Raw genomic sequence first — 19,385 nt, 5'->3', positions numbered from 1 at the left:
GTGGGAAGGCAGCTGTTTCCAGGGCCCAGCACTTTAAAAGGGCTCAGGATTCCCAGTTACTGTTGCTGCTACCACAGGTAGTGGCCAAAGCTCTGGGGCCTTTAAATCACCACAGAAGCCCTGGGCAGTTTGAGCTAGCTGGGGGAGACTAGCCTTCAGCCTTGTCCCCTTTCACCTAAGACCACTGGAGTAGGCCCCCTTCACCTTTTTTAGTGGCCCAGCTTTTCTGGTTCTAGGCCTGCAAAATAGAATCTTATGACTTTACAGAATTAATTTGCTCTCTGAAAGTGTTGGGAAGAGAAGATGGAATTCCAATGCCTTGATTTCACTAAAGACTATGCTTAAGCTTTGTTTACAGTAAATTTTCAGCCACCAGTGCCAAATAAATAGTGGTGGTTTGGTTTAAAGCTCTGTTGCTTATCTCTAATCATCAAATTAAAACCCAAGACAGGCCTCCAAATAAATATTACTTGGCCTTGTAAAACTTAATTCAATTCAGATCTAAATTATTTATCTACATTTACTATTCAGCACTTTCACTGAAAAACCTTTTTTTTGTACTGAAGCAGGGTTGCATTAAAATTAAATAATTAATGGGCTGAAATTTTCAACAGCTCTGAAGAGATTTATGATCTAAAATCCCATTGACTGTCTTAGGCTCCTAAGTCTCCAAGTCACCTTTCTTAGGTGCTACTGACAGTGTTACCCATTGCTCTACTCCTTTAGGCAGTTTCTACATGTGCCACTTTCTTCCAAAAGTGGCATGCTAATAAACAGCCTGAAATATGCTAATAAGACACAGATGCAAATTCCCAGCACCTCATTAGCATAAGGTCATGCGATTTGTAGTGCAGAAGACATTCTTCTGAAAGGAAGTCCTCCTTCTGGAGGCCCCTTCTTCCCAAAAATTTTCGGGAAGAAGGGGCCTCCGGAAGAAGGACTTCCTTCCGGAAGACCACACAGAGGCTGCACTTCTACACGTTGCTTTGGAGTCCGGAAAAATGTCTTCTGGACTCCAAATCACATGAACTTATGCTAATGAGGTGCCAGGAATTTGCATCTGCATCTCATTAGCACATTTAGGGCTGTTTATTAGCATGCAACTTTCAGAGGAAAGCGGCATGTGTACAAACAGCCTTGGTCTTTTGTCCCTGTAATTCCTACCAGTTTCAGGAGGAAATGCTTTGCTGATATGGAATAGATTTGAATAGATCCAATTAGACTGTTTCCCAATGTCTGTTCCCAAGTATGTGTAAATTGCATTTAGGATTTATGCCTGGTAGCATTTTCATCTTCAAATGCTGATCATACATTAACTAATTAATCCTGGTAAACCCAAGGTTATTCAATTTAGTTTTACTCTCATCTTTATTTTACAACCAGGGCACCCAAGGGGAAGATAAACACTCCCTTAGACAAAGGAGGGAAGTCATAGCAAAGCTAGAGTTCAGTTTGGAAATGTGTGCCTCCTACTTCTGTAGATAGAAGTCCAGGGATTCTCAACCTATGGGTCACAATTAGATTTGTTAAGGGTCACCAGCTGGGAGCTGCTTGTGGCTCTTAAAGAAGCCATTTGCAGCTCCTTATCACTGCCACACTCAGCAGCTCTCTCTACTGGAGAAGCAATTACACATTACAAACACAGCTTCTCCACCTTTTATATTTGTAGTCATCCCAGGCAAGCTACTTAATAGACTCCTGCAGTAAGTAATTTGCACCCCTCTCCCCCTCCCTCTGTTCTATGTACCTGATTTGTCAGGGGTTTTTTTTTGTCTGTATCTCCTCCCAGCCCCCCAGAGCCCAAGTGTGACCCCTTCAGCCCCTGAGCAACTTACCCAGCCCTCAAGTGTGACCCCCCCCCAGCTTACCAACCCTCAGGACCGAGTGTGGGGTTTAACTTGGGGGAGCAGGTGGGCAGTTCAGGGATGAAGGTCTTTCCCCTACCACAGTTCAGAGCAACTATAATAATAAAATAATTAACTATAATAAATGTATTATTTTATTCATGCATTTTCCCATTTTCTATGAAATAACTACTATGAATATATAAACATGAGGGGGCACAATTTTATATTCATGCCTCAGACACAAAATTAGCTAGTTATGGCACTGCTCTCCCCCGGCCTTCCATTTTTGAATTGCCTTGGGTCACCAAGTCTTCCTGAATTGTCAAAATGAGTCCCTATCTGGAAAAGTTTGGAAACCACTGAGATAGATCAACAGCTGTCATGTCTCTTTAATAAACTATTTTTAAGCTAAAGAAAAAGATGATACTCAGTCTTTTCAATGGACAGGAGAATTAATAGCTGACTCTGGGCCAAATGCAGATCTAGTCTTGCTTTGTAGCTTTTCATGGGAGAGTTGGGCCCCATATGGAATTTTGAAGTAGTCATTGCCCCACACGAGAAAGTCAAAGCAAAAAGGCACAACAGGAAAACAAGTTTGAGTCCTAAAGGCCAGATCCTCAGCCAGTGCAAATTGGAGTAACTCCATTAAAATGAATCTAGGATTACCATATTTGAACGTTCAAAAAGAGGACAACTCTGAGAAAGAGTGTATCTGTATTAGTATCTACCTACTCACCTTGTATTAATGTACCATATATACTATAACACATTAATACAATATCAAAACAAAAAGCAGTCAAGTAGCACTTTAAAGACTAGCAAAATAGTTTATTAGGTGAGCTTTTGTGGGACAGACCCACTTCTTCAGACCATAGCCAGACCAGAACAGACTCAATATTTAAGACACAGAGAACCAAAAACAGTAAGCAAGGAGGACAAATCAGAAAAAGATAATCAAGGTGAGCAAATCGGAGAGTGGAGGGGTGGGGGGGAAGGTCAAGAATTAGATTGAGCCAAGTATGCAGACGAGCCCCTATAGTGACTCAGAAAGTTCCCATCACGATTTAAACCGAATCTGAATATACAAGTCATTTCGTCCACTTCTCTTTCCAAAACGGTGCGATAATGTCTCTTCAGTAACACACATACCTTGAGGTCATTGACAGAATGCCCCATTCCATTAAAATGTACAGATGCTTTGTACATTGGACAGACTTCTAACTCCCTTAGACAAAGGGTCAACGGGCACAAAACAGACATCAAAACAGTCCAGATCCACAAACCAGTTAGTCAACATTTTAATGGAATGGGGCATTCTGTCAATGACCTCAAGGTATGTGTGTTACTGAAGAGACATTATCGCACCATTTTGGAAAGAGAAGTGGACGAACTGACTTTTATATTCAAATTCGGCACATTAACACATGGTTTAAATCGTGATGGGAACTTTCTGAGTCACTATAGGGGCTCTTCTGCATACTTGGCTCAATCTAATTCTTGACCTTCCCCCCCACCCCTCCACTCTCTGATTTGCTCACCTTGATTATCTTTTTCTGATTTGTCCTCCTTGCTTACTGTTTTTGGTTCTCTGTGTCTTAAATATTGAGTTTGTTCTGGTCTGGCTATGGTCTGAAGAAGTGGGTCTGTCCCACAAAAGCTCACCTAATAAACCATTTTGCTAGTCTTTAAAGTGCTACTTGACTGCTTTTTGTTTTGGTAGTGTATAGACTAGCACGGCTTACTCTCTGTTACATTAATACAATGTGAGCTGTTAGATACTGATACAGTTACATTTCCTCTTAGGGATGTCCTCTTTCTTGAAAGTTCAAATATGGTAACCCTATAGAATGACTCATGCTGACTTCAGTGGGAGTTCTGCTCAATTCAGGGTTGGCTCCAGTGAAGCTACACTGATTTATCTTCACTGACCATCATTGTTTGCTTATGATTGGTTTGCAAAACCCTATTTTGGTTCTTCCAGATGTTAGTTGGCCTTATGCTGTGCCTGCCGGAAAGGCTGTTTATTTTAATTTTTTCATTTTTATTTTGCTGTATTGCCTTGATAGGGTGGAAAAAATCCTGACCTCCAAGAGCAAGTCATATTTGTGAGTGTAATAAATGGTAATGTACTCTAGTGCCTAGAGTGAAGACTGTATTTAGTTTTGGAAGGCATACAATACAATTATCAGTTGCTGAGAGTTGCCGGATGACGATGAGGCAAGAGTTATGTGCTTGCTTTTTCATTAATATGGTTTATTTGATAGGTTCAATTCTAAGATAAGAGTTAATACATAAGTATTGCCAGTCCTTTCCCTGAGATTCTGAAATCTGCATTACCCCTTTGCTCTAATTATATTAAAGGAAGTTGCTGTCCCCTTTTTGCTCTGCTTTGATTACCTCTTTAACTGTTCCCCTCCCGCCCTGGCTAGAGGGGAGCAATTATCCCTACATGTTCCACTTTTTGCATTTGGGAGGAAAGAGATTGTATAAACTTGTTGCTAATGCAGCAGCTTGGTACATCAAGCTGTCTGCACTTGCATAGCTTCAGTCAAGGACTCAGTTGTTATTCTGAAAATGTCTTTTTAGTTTAAGAAAATGACTGAACTGAATATTCTAATGAGGTCTTTCTGTGTTACATTTTGCCTAACATCTTCCCATTGTGTCATGGGAGCAAACATTGTTGGGCTGCCCAGTAATAGCCCCAGCTTCTCTAAAGCCCCCTTTGGAATGTGGGTCCATATGACAACCTCTCAAATCCACCCCCACTCTCCAGGCCATACAAGAGCTCTCCATGGCTGCTGGAACCTGTGCTGGTGGACAGATTGGTAAAAGGAAGGGAGGGGATGATCTCCCATTGACCCTGCAGCTCAGAGCAGACAAGAAATATAGTTATGGCTCTCTTCTGGCAGCATGAACCCTGTCAGTGAAGTTCTGCCTGGCTTACCTCCCAAAAATAGTGGGGTGGGAGGGGCGAGGGAGGTTGGTGGAGATACAGAGGTAGTACAGAGGCAAATGCTTCATGGATGGTTCTGGCCTTCCATAGGCTTGATTGGACCGCTCTGAATTCCAACAGCTCCTCCAGGTCTATAACCGAGCCCCACCACAACTACCTATGCATCTCAACAAAGCTTTTGGAGAGAAAGAACCACACTGAAGTTTCCTTCCCCTTAGTATTCAGGGTCCATAGATAGAGATCAGTTCCTGTGCTGGCAAGGGAGAGGTACGAACGTAGCCAAGCTTTATTGTACTTAGGGCTGCAAATTCCCAGCTGTAGGTTCCTCATACCTTCCTTCTTCTCTATGGTATAATGAGCTCTGCTTTTCAGAGTGTCACTTCACAGACCACCTCTGTGGTGGGTTCTGTGCAGCTCTTATTCTTACTGGCAGCCAGCTGGAACCAGACACAAAATAAAGCAGATTGCCGGCCCCTTAGGCCCTGAGCAATCACCAAGCACCACACCTTCCCCCAGTACAGTAAAACCAGACTGATTCTGCTGCCTTTGAGACCACCAGTGCCCATGGAAGGGATCTGGATTTGCTCCTATACCTGGTTCTAGCTGTGGTTAGTTCACCCTTTAAAGAATGTGGAGCGAGAAGCAAAACAATAAAACAAACCTATTGCTAAAGAAAATGAAAGCTCATTTGTCTTAAACACACCTCTTTACAGCACTCACTGCATGAGGAAAACCCCTTTAACCTGCCAGCCTTTGACTCTGTTGTGCTCTTACTTCTGCAGTAACAATGATTAGAAACAATACTAGATGGACTTCTGATAAACTTCTTGGACCTTCAGTCTCTATGTGGCAGAAGACAGAAAACAGAGCATGCCCTGTGCAGGATGATAGGTATCAGGTAGGTAATGAGTAAAATGTCAAACAAAGATCATGCCACTAATCATAAATAATTAATAAGAGATATGTAATGGGCAAAGCTGTTGCCTTACAGCAATTCAGTTTGAACTGTTTGAAGAGTTACACTGAAAAATTGCCAGTTTCCAAACATCAGACTGGGAAGGGAGAGCCAAACAAAACTTAAGTCACAAAATATCTTTTAAATTACTATAGCTACATCTATACGTGAATGCTACTAGCGACATCGAAAAATAACATCTACACGTCCTCCAGGGCTGGTGCCGTCAACGTTCAACATCGACGTTGGGCAGCACCACATTGAAGTAGGCACTGCAGGGGAGTGTCTACACACCAAAGTGGCCCACATCTAAATAAGGGTGCCAGGAACAGCTGCAGACAGGGTCACAGGGCGGACTCAACAGCAAGCCGCTCCCTTAAAGGGCCCCTCCCAGACACACTTGCACTAAACAGCACAACATCCACAGAGCCGACAACTGGTTGCAGACCCTGAGCATGCAGCATGGATCCCCAGCTGCAGCAGCAGCAGCCAGAAGCCCTGGGCTAAGGGCTGCTGCCCACGGTGACCATAGAGCCCCGCAGGGGCTGGAGAGAGTGTCTCTCAACCCCTCAGCTGATGACCGCCATGGCGTACCCCGCTATTTCGATGTTGCGGGAAGTGGATCGGCTACATCCACTATTCCCATCTCCTCATGAGGGCGCTATTCCCATCTCCTCATGAGGATAGCGACTTCGGCGTCTCGCCGCCTTACGTCGATTTCAACTTCGAAATAGCGCTCGCCACGTGTAGACGTGGCAGGCGCTATTTCGAAGTTGGCGCAGCTACTTTGAAGTAGCCGGCACGTGTAGACGCGGCTTATTAGTCACTTCTGTGTAGGGCAAGGGGGGAAGGGCTTTTGGAATGTTGTTTTAAATCAGTCATTAATGTACAGTGTACTAGGTAACGTCATTGTGGACACCTGGTCTAATTCTATGACGTTCTAAGGGATTTAAAGACTCGTTTACTTGTGCCTAACTTTCATTTATAAAAACCACAACTGTTTTCTGTTTGAGTCATCAAAATACTAGTTTGATTAGTGCCCGTCTCATGTAAAAATTAGAAATCCCCCCCATTCCAGTGTCTTCAGTGAGATTTGGACCACATGCCACTATATAGAGACAAAAATATAATATTCCTACCTGTTTTGTTTCCCACTTTTAAACATATTGCTCTTAAAATCTCAGAATATTGTGGAGGCCCTGTTTTGATTACACAGAATATTTCCCACTGACCTCAGTGAGAGAGGGATTGCTGCATTAGTGAGAATGATTCAAAGATCATAAATGGCAAATAAAACGTTAAGTAATTTGCCAGAATTTTTCATTTGCTCTTTCATTACCAGTCACAGTATGGAATGCTTAGGAAAAGCTGTACCTTGCTGTAGACCAAAGCTTTTATTCTATCTAGTATATTTTATAATACTGTTCTAGAGAAAAGAAGAGTAGGGAATTTTAGAAAATGCAAGCAATGTCAGCATAGTTCAGTTTCTTAAGATGTCATCTTGACTCATACCTCTCTGCCAGAGCCTGCAGAAGGCCCTATGGCCAACTTGTCAGCTCTAAGCTGCCTTTCTGTTTCTAGTGGGTATTTTATTAACACTTTTAAAACAAAAATGTTTTTATTTATCCTGCCATCTATATGCTGAGGCAGCAACCAGTTTGTTTCTTTGTCTTTCTTTCTCCCTTTTTCTTCTCTCTCGCTCACTGTTGCACGGGAGTTCTTCTGGCACCAGAGTCCACAAATCCTGGGAAAAGGGATTGTTGCAGTTTGCATAAATATGGTATTACTATAAAATTATGGGCTGTAACTGCTTATTGCAGTTTTTTGGAAAGGTCATAAATTGGGCCCTGTGTCTTTTTCATGACATTCATGCATGCAACTGTTTTTTAGGAAATTGGAAGAGAAATTAAATAAGGGCAGTGAAGAACCTTTATTTTAATTTTTGACATACATTTCAGAAATCCTTATCCATCACACTCAGCGTGAAATCTGCTATCAGATTCCAGTATTGGTATTTGGCAGGAAATATGTTGGTCAGGTCCAAGTGAAACATAAGACTTGGAAGGTACAATGTCACTTTAATGCATTATTTCTTCACATATATGTGATATTTTGTGTTCATTCTCTTAAAACCTTAATTTATGTTTCATTGAAGGCAAACCTGTCTAAAAGGATGGAAAAGCCCATGCCATGGCTTCAGGTGAGTAGTAGCTTGCAAAGCATATTAAATAGCAAAACACAGAGGGCTACATTGTGGCTGGGACCACACACATGTCCAAGAATATGAAGCCCTCTTATATACATCCTTGTGTGACCTGCTTACTCTTTCCCCAGAATACGTGGGTGGGAAAAGGCAGAGTCCAGGTTTGTACCTGCTACTCACTAGCTTACACAGCTGAGTCAGGACAGAGGTTGTTGTCATACTCTGTGAAAGGTCAACTTTAAATGACTAACCCTCCTCCCCACATCCAAAAGAAGGGAGAGAATAATGACTCTAAAGTGTGTGTGTGAGACTCAGTGCCTCCTTGGACTATACCTCGGAGGATACAGTGGACTCATCACCAATTCCTCAGGGATGTGCCTAAAGCATCATCTAGTCCTGCAAATATGGCCTTCATTCAGGCGTGATTTGATGGGAAGAGCTAAGTAACCAGAGCTGCCTGTGTAACACAGACCTTGTCTTTAGCCTTACACTTTTGAGACCCACAGCAGTGAATATTTCTGGTGATTTTTTTTTTTAAATCAGTTCTACAGCAGAATACCACAGTAGGTCTGCCACAACCCCATGCCTGAGACACCACCCCATATAAAGAAAGTTTAAACAAGCACCAGCCCTAAAGGTTAGGAGGGATTCCCAAATTTATCAGCTCATCACACCCCCAAACACAGGGCATCTTTCCTCCAGGCTCTGTTGAAGCAATTGGATTATTTCTTTGCATGAGGTAAACCACTTCTGTGCTGTAGTATTATTCTACTGAGCCGTATCAACTCTGTAATCCTCTGTATTTAGTATCAAGAAATCAGGCAGCAGGGCTCCCTTATGCCACTGTCCAAAAACAAAGCATGAGGGTGAGACCCAGAATCGTGCAAATGAGTGAAACTATTGAGTAATCTTCAACTTGGTTCTCAAAACAAAGAACAGAACCTTGGCCTTGAAACACTCACATGTCTCCCACGCTTGGATGTTTTGCCAGCATTCTCCTTAAAATGTTTAGACATCCCTAGTGAGATCTGTCAGGGCTTCATCCTTTGACTAAGCAGTCCTTCCAGCAAATAGGTCCTGACACAGCATTCTGTCTGCAAATACACACTGTATCTGGGTGGGCTCCTTGAGGGGTTCCTCCCCCTCTAGGTCAGTGGTTGGCCACTCTCCATCCCAGCAGAGTTCTCCTGGCTGGTGTCTGCTGGCTCCTTAGCCAGCTTCGAGGAGCAGCGGGCACTATGTGGGGGTCTCTGCTTGGTGTCCCCTTCCAGTTCCCTTGTTTTAAACCTGTGACCCTCACCACCCGTCCCTAGGTTTTTTTGATTTGTCCCAAATGTTCAATTATTGAGTCTGGGTCCAGTAACCCCTCCCACTAGGCTGGGGGAGGGGCCTTGGTGGATAAGCTTAGCCTTACCACCACCATCACACTCAAGTAGTGCCCCACTGCCACAGGTATTGCAACAAACCCACAAATCACTAGTTCCTTGAGTCCCACCTTGTCTCCACTGGGGGAGAGGCAACAGCTCAGGAGCCCGGCCTTGCTGGTGAAAATTAACTCCAGTCCAGGCCTAGCCCTGGCTCAGGACAGGGCCTACATGTCCTCAATGCACCCAGGCCCTAGCACAGGGTGGGGCATCAAAACACCCAGTCTCAGGAGGGCCCAAGCCTTGGTTCAGGGCAGGGCAGCAGACATACAGTCTCAGTTGGGGAAATTAGCTCATGTCTCAAAGAAGGTCCCAGCCCTAGCTCAGGACAGGGCAGCAAACAAACAATTCCCAGAGGGCCCAGGCCCTAGTTCAGGGTGGGGCAGCAGTCTGCGATTGTCTCCCTGCTCTTGAGAGGGCAGGCACTTCACCTGCATTGGCAGAGCAGGGGGAAACTGTCACCTGGTAGATGGGTAGTGGGGAGCAGGTCCAGGGGCAGGGACACAGGCCCACCCACTACACCGCATCCCAGCCCAGGGTACGGGTCACTGAGAGCTGTCTGCTGAGTGGGTCAGCAGGGAATCCAGACCACAACACATTGACCCACACACCTTTAATGATCCTCACTGTTCCCTAGGCCATTCCTGGTCTCCCCCTCAGCACATACCCAGGTGTCCAGGCAGTCTCTCTGGGTTTCCAGAGGCGGCTAGGGTCTGGGAGGTCAATGCCAGTCTACAGCTGCTAGCAGGTTCTCAGCTTCCCAGGCCATGGGCCTGGAACAGACCTCAGGCTCCCCTGGAGGTCAGTCTCCTACTGAGCTCTCAGGCTGGGCTTTATAGACCTGGCCCCACCTCCTGACTTTTGGTCAGGTGACTGGGAGGGGCCAGGTTCAATCACAAAATGGCTCCTGGAGGGGTTCCTCCCCTTCCAGGTTAGTGGGCGCCCACTCTGTTCCACTACAACACTTAAGACCAGAGTTAGAAACACAGAATGGCTTATATGCAGAATTTTGATTATTCAGATTAAAGGGATCTTAAACATCTAATATTTAACAGTTTATTTTTTATTTTGCATTTCATTTTGGACAAGAAAAGCAGAGAAGTCAGTTTTGACTTTTTCCTTTGCTTCTTAGTTCTCGTGCACTAGCACAAAGTTCAGATTGCAAATGATGCCAAGGAAAGCTTAATTCCAAACCAAGTGGCTACTTTCAGTGCAATTAAAAAAAAATTACTCAACTATTTCTGTTGCTCAGATATTTTTCTTTAGAAACTTATTCTTTAGGTCAATTCAGTCTGATAGGCGATGGTTACACTGCAGTTATCTGTTGACAGAAGTCACTGTCAGAAGAGATATCCTTACAAAACTATCAACAGAGTGCGGCCACCCAAAAGCCAGTCAGAAGAGCACTCTGCTCTGTCAACAGAGTGGCTGAACTGCCCGGCTGTTCTCTTAATAAAACAGGCACCCAGAAGTACAGCAGACAGAGCTGCCCTTTGTTCTGAATGCTCTGTCTGTGAAGAGAAGGCCCCACAGAGCATCCACACAGCTTTTTTGTCGACAGATTCTTGTCGACAGATTCTGTCAACAGCAGCATTTTGCCTCATGGCTGAGAAGTAGAACGCTGCTGGCTGGCAAAAGTGCTGAGTTTTGTTGACAAACTGTCAATAAAATGCATTTTGTGGGTGGACATTCCACCAGTTTTGTCCACAAAACTGGTTTTTGTTTTTGTTTTTTTTTTTTGTAAAACTTGCTACTGTAACTGTAGTCCTAATGTTTATCTAAGTAAAAGAGTGCTAAGTTATGGGAAGAGGAGTTAGATGTTGGATTAGGTTAGAATTTGGGTAAGAAGTATAAAAGCTTCAAAAGCAATAAGATTTAAGCCTATATTCCTAATTTATTTGAAATGAATGGGAGTTTTGTCATTGACTCGAATGGAAGTAGGATCACACCCTGAATTACTATTCTGTGTTACTTCATCATTCTTACCCAAATGTAGCAGTTCTGTTTAATTCAGTTTTAGAGATAGAGCTAATCAGGAAGGTTTAGAGATGACGCAAACCTATATGCTGTGAAAGTCTTAAATGATTTTCTGGATGCCTAGACACCTATAATCCTGATATTAAACCTCTGGGATATAAGTCCTTGAAACTCACAAACAGTTTAATAAGAACTAAAAGAAAAAAGAGCAAGATACATCTAATTCATTTAATGTCAAGGTACATAAAGAAACAAAATTGGAAAAAATATTTTTTCATGCAACAAAGAGTGTGTGAAACAACTGAAACAAGTGAAAGCAAGAACATTATCCAGAAATGTAAGAAACCCGAGATGCAGCATGATCAAATAGAGAGCCCAAGAATTGCTGAAATAGGAGGAAATTGCTGCAAATATTCATTCATGTGTTTTAATGGCTCTGCCTTAACAGCATTCACAGGCCTTTCAAAATACTCTCCTTAAATATAGTTCCAAGCCTGAACAATGTCTCTTTAAGAGGAGATATGCAAAGCTTTCATTAGAACGTCCAAAATCCAAGCCTTTTTTTTCTAAAATTTGTGAGTTTTGGAGCCAATTTTAGCCAATTTATGAGCAAACCTGGACTGAACTGCGTGATTTGGAAGCTGATGGCCCTTTCCAATGTCTACTGAGAGCGGCTCCCACTAACTTCAGTGGTCTTTGGATCAGGCGCTAAGATGATTTCAGTGTTGCTCTGTGCTTTCCATTATAGATGAGCCTACATTGTAACTGCAGTTCTGAACTCCCCAGCCTTAGTAATGTTCAGTTCCAGATCCTCAGCTTCGCCCCACTGACTCCATTCCATCCTCTGGAGTACCTCAGATGCCTACATTTCACAGAAGTGAAGGACATCTCTAGGGGAACACAGCTTAGTTTTAAGTGGCAGAGCCCCATGCTGCTTTAGTTGTGGTACAAAATCATGTCAGCTTCAAAAAATAAAAATAAAAAGACATGATTGTATTGGGCTGAAGCGGTCTTTGCAGTTATTGCTGAAAAGGACATAGGTTTACTTGTGTAACCCCACAGACACTGACACCACTGACAAGGGAGTGTGAAGTCTGCTCTATAGCCTTAGCTGAGAGGGAGCTGCTTTTTGGCTCAAGCAATACAGACTCACATATTAAGCCCCAGAGGTCCCAGGTTCGGTTCTTTCTGTTGGCATTACACTTGGTAAAGGGCCTAGGACTTTAGGTACTAAGAATCAGTATCTGTGGGAAGAGTCATTGTGTTCACTGGGGCTATTGTCTGGGAAGTTAGTAGATTTGCATTTTATCTCCTGGGCTATCCAAAGGGGAGCCAATGGGCCATTGTTTCTGCTAGAATCTCCTCATAATGGTGTACTAGTCATTCTGCAATCAACTTCAGAAATATTTGTTGAGAGTGGGATGGGAGTGCCAACGAGGAACAGGAATCTATGAACAGCTGATTCCATCTTTGCTGTACAGTACATCCTGCCCATCTTATTCATTCAGAAACACAGGCCTGACCCAATGACACTTCCAAAAATATCCCTTGTTTGACTTATTTGACATAAGATTACTTACGTGAGTGATAACTACAAGAAGTCGTGTGGCGCCCTATAGACTAACAGATATTCTGGAGCATAACCTTTAGTGGGCAAAGACCTGCCTTGTCAGATGCCCACATCTGAGTGATGACTATTTCTGTGACAAAGGGTGGAAGGATTGGGCCCTGCGTCAGTGGTATACAAATGTGACCTTGTGTAACGTGATGACGTTCAGCTCTCACGTGGAATTAGTGAATACATTACTTTGACAAAATGAGCAGAGACGGGTAATTAATTTTGGTTCATAAGCACAATAAGTTGGTTAGTATTTATGAGCATGAGTGGATCTTGGGTATTCTGCCTGTGGGCCTAACTGCATACTTTTCTTTGCTTTGTAGCAGAATGTGCATTCTTGGCACTAGAGAAGAGTCGTGTCATCCTTTTATGGTGGAACCTGAGTGTTTACTAATACCATTAAAAGTCTCTGTGCTGGCTGCTAGACTCTGCCCTAGTACCCAGCGTTCTGTATGTGTGGATTAGGTGTGCTCCAAAAACATTGCTCCATATCGAGAGCCAGTGATTTCTTGGCTACATGCACTGCTTTGAAAGTCTGCATACACCAAACTATTCCACATGTCAAGGCAGTTTTATGTGTCCTGCCTTCCAAGTGATGATTTATACTAGCAGCTTGTAACATCAGCATTTCCTGATAAATCCTGTTCCAGGATATGTGTTGTTGTAATTTAGAAGACATTGCATTTGTCACACTTAAGGATGCCTGCCCACATTCACTGTACCCTGGGTATTATTCACTGGAGACAGGGTATTTAACCCTTTGGACAGGCAGAGAAGTCATCACTGGTTCCAAAAGGTCTTCACGCCTTGATAGACCAGTAAAGTTTCACGATATCTCCAGTGGAAGGGTGCATTCGAAATGCAGACTGTGTTTCTCCAGTAAATACTGATGAGAACAAAATAAGAAAAATGTTAAGCTCTTCTTGCATTCCAAAAGAGGTCTTTTCCTTCCAGCTATAACCCTGGGGCAAAAGACTGTGCTTTTTATTTCCTCTACTAAGAAGCACAACAAAAACATTGAAGATTAGAAATAGAGGAGAATTTCCTTGGAATGGTTGCTTTAATTCAAGGAATTTAGGGTATCGCTCATAAATCTTCATGGGATAGCAGAGTGGAGTAGATTCTCTAAGCATTTCATTTGCAAAGCTTAATCACAGAGCTTTGCACTGATGGGAATTTAACATTAGTTCCAGAAGCTATCTTACCCATTTTAAGGCTGGGAGGGATGATTATGATTCTCATGTATAATACCTGGCCTCGCACAGGTCCGAAGAACTTCATCCAGTGAGTTTTGCATTGAACTCAATAGCTTGTGGTGGAGCTAAAGCAAGCAGCTTAGAAATATATTCAATCTTGATTTAAAAACTCCGAGTGATTCCACTTGAACCCTTAATTAACTCTTCTAGGCTGTCTTCCTGCAGATCAAGAGACCTGAGTTGAACAAGTTAAGAAACAGCAGCAAACTGCAAATGTGTGTTCTTTCAAGACCATCACAACACCTGATGCCCGGTCTCACCACAGGGTCTTCCTGGAGTTAACTTCTCCAGGGCAGTGGGCAAATGTTTTGCAGTATTTTAAAGAGAGTATATTAAAAATGATGTTATGGATCTGAAATTTATTTTTAAAATATTCAGATTGAAGTTCATAGATCTTATACATTTTACAATAAGTATATACTTTTCTGACAGTTCAAGGTAAGGGGCAGTCCTCCACAGTTTCTTTATTAATATCTTTGTAGGGCTGATTATGGGGAATAGCCCAGTTAGGAGGGTGCAAGGAACATGCTTTATAATTGTAGGTGCTGTTTAGCAAATGGAAACGTTGCCACCGCTTGACAAGATTGCTGTCAACAGAGGCACGTTACACCTACTCACAAAGAACAGCAGGATCCATATTTTTTGTTTTGTCTGCTTCAGTATAATTACAAGATCTGTGACATATGCTATGATCCTGCTTATTCAAGCAGTTTGTGAGCCTCTGCTTCCAATGGGATTTTGATTGCCCATCCATCAACTTCTCACTGCTTAATGAAATGGAGTGTTGCCCAAACTGTGTTGGGACTCAGGATACCAATATATGATCACAGAGGAGAAAGAGTCCCTGGGTTCCTCCTGAGTGTGGCCATTTTCAGTGTGATAACTCTTGTGTGCACAGGGCTGAGACACTTTCAAAAGGACCACACTGGTGTCAGTGCCTTTTGCAAGGTCCAGGTTAAGGCAGCGTTCCCTGTAAATTGAGCGCTCTGGCTGGCCTCCCAGGAGAGTTTCAGGTGCTGCCCAGCTGTGGGCAGCATGTGTTGCTATTGGTGGTACACATCCCATGCCTTGGTACACATAACAAAATTTATTTTTCTCATGAATGGGAAAAGTTAGAAGGAACACTGGGTTAAGGCTCATTGAAAATAACCCCCCATACACCTCAAGTGTACTGAATTAATTGCATATTCAACTACTGCAGGTAACTGAGAATATTAAATAACTACTGGCATTGATCATGTGCCTTATAATTTTTTTTGTCTGAAGCTGTCTTATCAAAGTTCCAAAAGAAAGCCTATACTAAGTGAACAAGGTGAAAAACAGCTTATCGAATGAAACCAGAGTTAATATTTGCCAGTTTATTTAAGTCTTTACCTGTGGTTCAGAAGAATAATTGCATTAGGAGTCATTAACCTTTAATGTATGTAATACAAGTGACATTGAATTTGTGAATGAGCCAGATCCTCAGCTGGTATAAATCTGTGTTCCTCCATTGACTTCGATAGACCTAGTCACCAACTACAAACTATTGCAACCTTTTCTGAGGATGATGGTATTGTATGTGTCTCATGTAGACTCCTAGAAACTATAGCCACAGGAAACAGTTTTCCTATCCTCTGAAAATTTTCAAGAGTTTGGAAAGGTTTCTCCTCCCAGATCAGGGTGAAAGACAAAAATCTCAGATTGTTGGACACCAAAAATCAAAACAGTGTCTTTGGAGATTTTTTCTTCATGCAAATACCCCTATTGCAGGCAAGAGTAATTTAGGTTCGACACTGGGTTCTCTGAGTACAAAACACGCTGCACAGGTGTCTGTCAAACACACTTATTCCCTGACAAGTTTTAACAAAATGCCTTAATTAAAAAGCATACCAGGAAAGCAGGTCTTATGTTACTTCAGCACCTGGGGACCCCAATCAGCTGTGGACAAGTGGCAGTTCTGTAGTCTTCCGAGGCACCAGAGCCATGGCCCATCAGTGAAGTCCAAATTGCCATACTTTCTGTTTTGCCTTATATACCATTTTTTCCTGCCTTGCTATGCAGTTCTGTTAGGTGACTCATTACCATTTAAGGTATTTCCTTGTTTGCTAGTTATTGACCTACCACTAGTTATTCTGTTCCTTATTTTGCTTATGTGTGTTTGTTACATCTGATTGCACTAGATCACAATGTTTTTGTTCCCTTCTCTTTATCCTTATCTATGTATGTTTTGCTATAGTAACACCACTGCTTATCTGGAGTGCTGGCTTTTCCTAAGGCATGTCCTTGGCTTTTCAGTTATGGGGGAGTGTGTTGCCAAAACACCCCTAAACTGTTGCAGACAAAATTCTGCGATTAACCCCTACAATTCCTGACATTTGGAGAGGCTGGGATTCAGATTCTCTTTCTCACACTCCCTTGTGCCCACGAATAACAGATTCAGCAGTTGCCATTAAAAGTTTTACAGATGTTCTTGTGCTGACATTAGCACGTACCTGGAATGTGAAATGATGCTAATTACTATCAAATGGTAAAGATGTGACAACACGGTCTGCATGCCCACACAAACAACTGAGAATCTGTCCTCACTTCAGTAGCAGTTTAAGTAATCTACTCTAAAGTTAACTCTGCTCAAGTTAGCCTACAAAGTAGAGTGTCCTGTTATCCAGTTTTGAACCGAGCACCCAGTTGGAAAGGTACCTTCCCTAGTCTGGTGAGAATGAGCCAGGGAGAAAGAATGTGTGACAGAAGGACTGAGCATGTGCAGGGGATGGGGTTCGGAGAAGAGGCATAGCAAAAGTGTTCAGTTTTGTTTGCTGAGAAAGTTGTCAGCCCTAGTGAGGGACGAAGCTCTGTTGCAGAACATCCAGCCTGTGCAGAGTGATTGTGTTAGCCATACTGAGTAGCTGTGACTTCACTGTATTGGTAGCTCAGTCATCAGCAGAGCTTGAGCTTCAACCTGTCAATCTCGATGGGCCAGCTAGTTTTAGTGTAAAGCACCAGGTAATTTGAGCTAGAGATTTTGTGTGGAAGGGGAGAACAGGGGAGTCAGGAGAGGGGCAACACCTGAGTTATACCCTGAGCTAACACTGCAGTGAACACAGGGCCTTCGAACAAAGAGTTCAGGTAAAGAAAATTTACTGTAGGTTTTGGACCATCCAGATGGAAAAATAAAGCTTGCACAGGCAAACAGCAAAGTAGGAGAATAAATCTCCCTTTTCCATGCAATTTCAGGTGCTGTGTATTTCCAAGATGATTTATGGTTTTTTAGAAGCAGTGGTACATTTATTCATCTATTACCCTGCTTGCCTGGAAATATATGCAGGAAAACCAGACCTAAAATCAAGGGAAGCTGCAGTTCCTTCACAACCCCTGAAAATAATGTACCTGGGATGGAATCCTGGCCCCACTGAAGTTTATGGCACAACTCCCCAGGGCTACATCTACACTAGCCAAAAACTTCGAAATGGCCATGCAAATGTCCATTTCGAAGTTTACTAATGAAACGCTGAAATACATATTCAGCACCTCATTAGCATGCGGGTGGCCGCGGCACTTTGAAATTGATGCGGCTCGTCCAGATGGGGCTCCTTTTCGAAAGGACCCCGGCTACTTCGAAGTCCCCTTATTCCCATCTGCTCATAGGTGTTTGAAGTTTGGAGAGACACACAACTATTGAGCTTTTCTGAAAATAAGACTATATGAGATGACTCATTCTAATGACAATGATCAAAAATTCTCTCAAACATCACTCATTTCTAACTTTAATTCCTGCTCCCAATATGAATCTCCAAGTCACTGGTTTTACACTTCTTATATAAATATTAAGGAAAAGACACACCTGACATATGTATATACTGGCTGTAATAGAGTCACACTCACCTATCAGGAGCAGCCCTGGATGAGTGTGTGTGTGTGTGATACACTATGTTTCGCTCTGTGTGTGTGTGTGTGCTTACTCAGCTCTCAGTCTGAGTCACACACAATCTGTATGTGAGCTAAAAGCAACACAAACAACTTCTGGGGTTCAAATCCAGCAGGGACCCTCTGTGTCTCTGTCTCTTTCTGTCTTAGCTTTGGAAGAGAGCTCTGTCCCAGGGCTCCTTTCCTGGAGGCAGTATTCACCACACACACCTGGGGATGCCTCCCTGTCCAACCCACTCCCCACATTAGCTAATGAGGTTTGGGGAGACCTGGGTCCCCCCCTACTTCAGGTCCCTCTAGTCCTGGAACCCTGTAGATGGCAATTATCTGCATTGTCCATTTAAATAACTAAGTTGCTGCTATAATTCCCTGGACCACCTCCCCATGGCCCTAGAATCTTCTTGACCCTTTCCTCAGGGCCTATCCAGTTGGTGTGGCAGTGGCCAGCTGAGAGCACCATCTGCTTTCCTCCAGCTCCAGCAAAGAACTGAACTTGCTCTGTTCCAGCAGCTCTCACTATACTAGCTTGATGGACTCTGATTGGCTGCTTTCCAAACAGTTACGGTAATCAGCTCCTGAGCACCTCTGTATTGGTGGGCAAGGCTTGTCAGGACCACAAAGCCTCCAGCAGTGGGGGCCTCAGGACTTAGTCCAGCCCATCACATAGGCCTTTTTAATCTTGCGTAGTCAATCTCCAACCAGCTCAGGCCTAGGCTGTTTATGTAGGAAATCTCCTTACATATAAACTTTCTTCGATGGTTAATCTTCACTTCACAAAGACCAACATTGTGATATGTTAAGACCAACATTGTGATATGGTCCAGTTTCAGCTGCTTAGACACAAAAAGGGTTTGACACAGATGCTTGCTGCCCTTTTCCTTTTAAATGGCCTGGAATGAAGTGGCTGTCCAAGGTACTACAGTGCCAAACAAGCAGTCCCAAAGCAATTGTTCTTTTACTGCTTTCCTTATATTGGAAAACTAGCATGTTCTAATTTTACATTCCAGTTTTATCATGGAACTGCAAGGGACCTTGAGAGGTTATCTAGACCAGTCCCCTGTGCTCATGGATGGACTGGAGTTTTTTAAATCTAGACCGTCCCTGAAAGGTATTTGCCTAACATGCTCTTCAAAATCTCCAGTGATGGACAGTCTACAATCTTCCTTAGCAATAGGATGTAGTGCTTACCCATCCTGACAGGAAGTTTTTCCTAATGTTGAACATAAACATCCCTTGCTGCAATGTAAGC

At 43.1% G+C, this 19,385-nt stretch overlaps 1 long non-coding RNA gene across 1 annotated transcript in view; it reads left to right on the top strand.

Moving 5' to 3' along the window:
• Positions 1 to 5,581: 5,581 nt before the first annotated feature.
• Positions 5,582 to 19,385, top strand: part of LOC142020704 (uncharacterized) — a 28,021-nt gene continuing 14,217 nt past the window's right edge. The window contains exons 1-2 of the long non-coding RNA XR_012647486.1: positions 5,582 to 5,698; positions 7,911 to 7,955. This is a non-coding gene — a long non-coding RNA (uncharacterized LOC142020704). The remainder of the gene's footprint in view (positions 5,699 to 7,910; positions 7,956 to 19,385) is intronic.

This window comes from Carettochelys insculpta, chromosome 14 (genome assembly GCF_033958435.1).
Source record: "Carettochelys insculpta isolate YL-2023 chromosome 14, ASM3395843v1, whole genome shotgun sequence".
NCBI lineage: Eukaryota > Metazoa > Chordata > Testudines > Carettochelyidae > Carettochelys > Carettochelys insculpta.
Note: the sequence above shows the minus strand (reverse complement) of the source record. Positions and strands in the feature narration are given on the sequence as shown.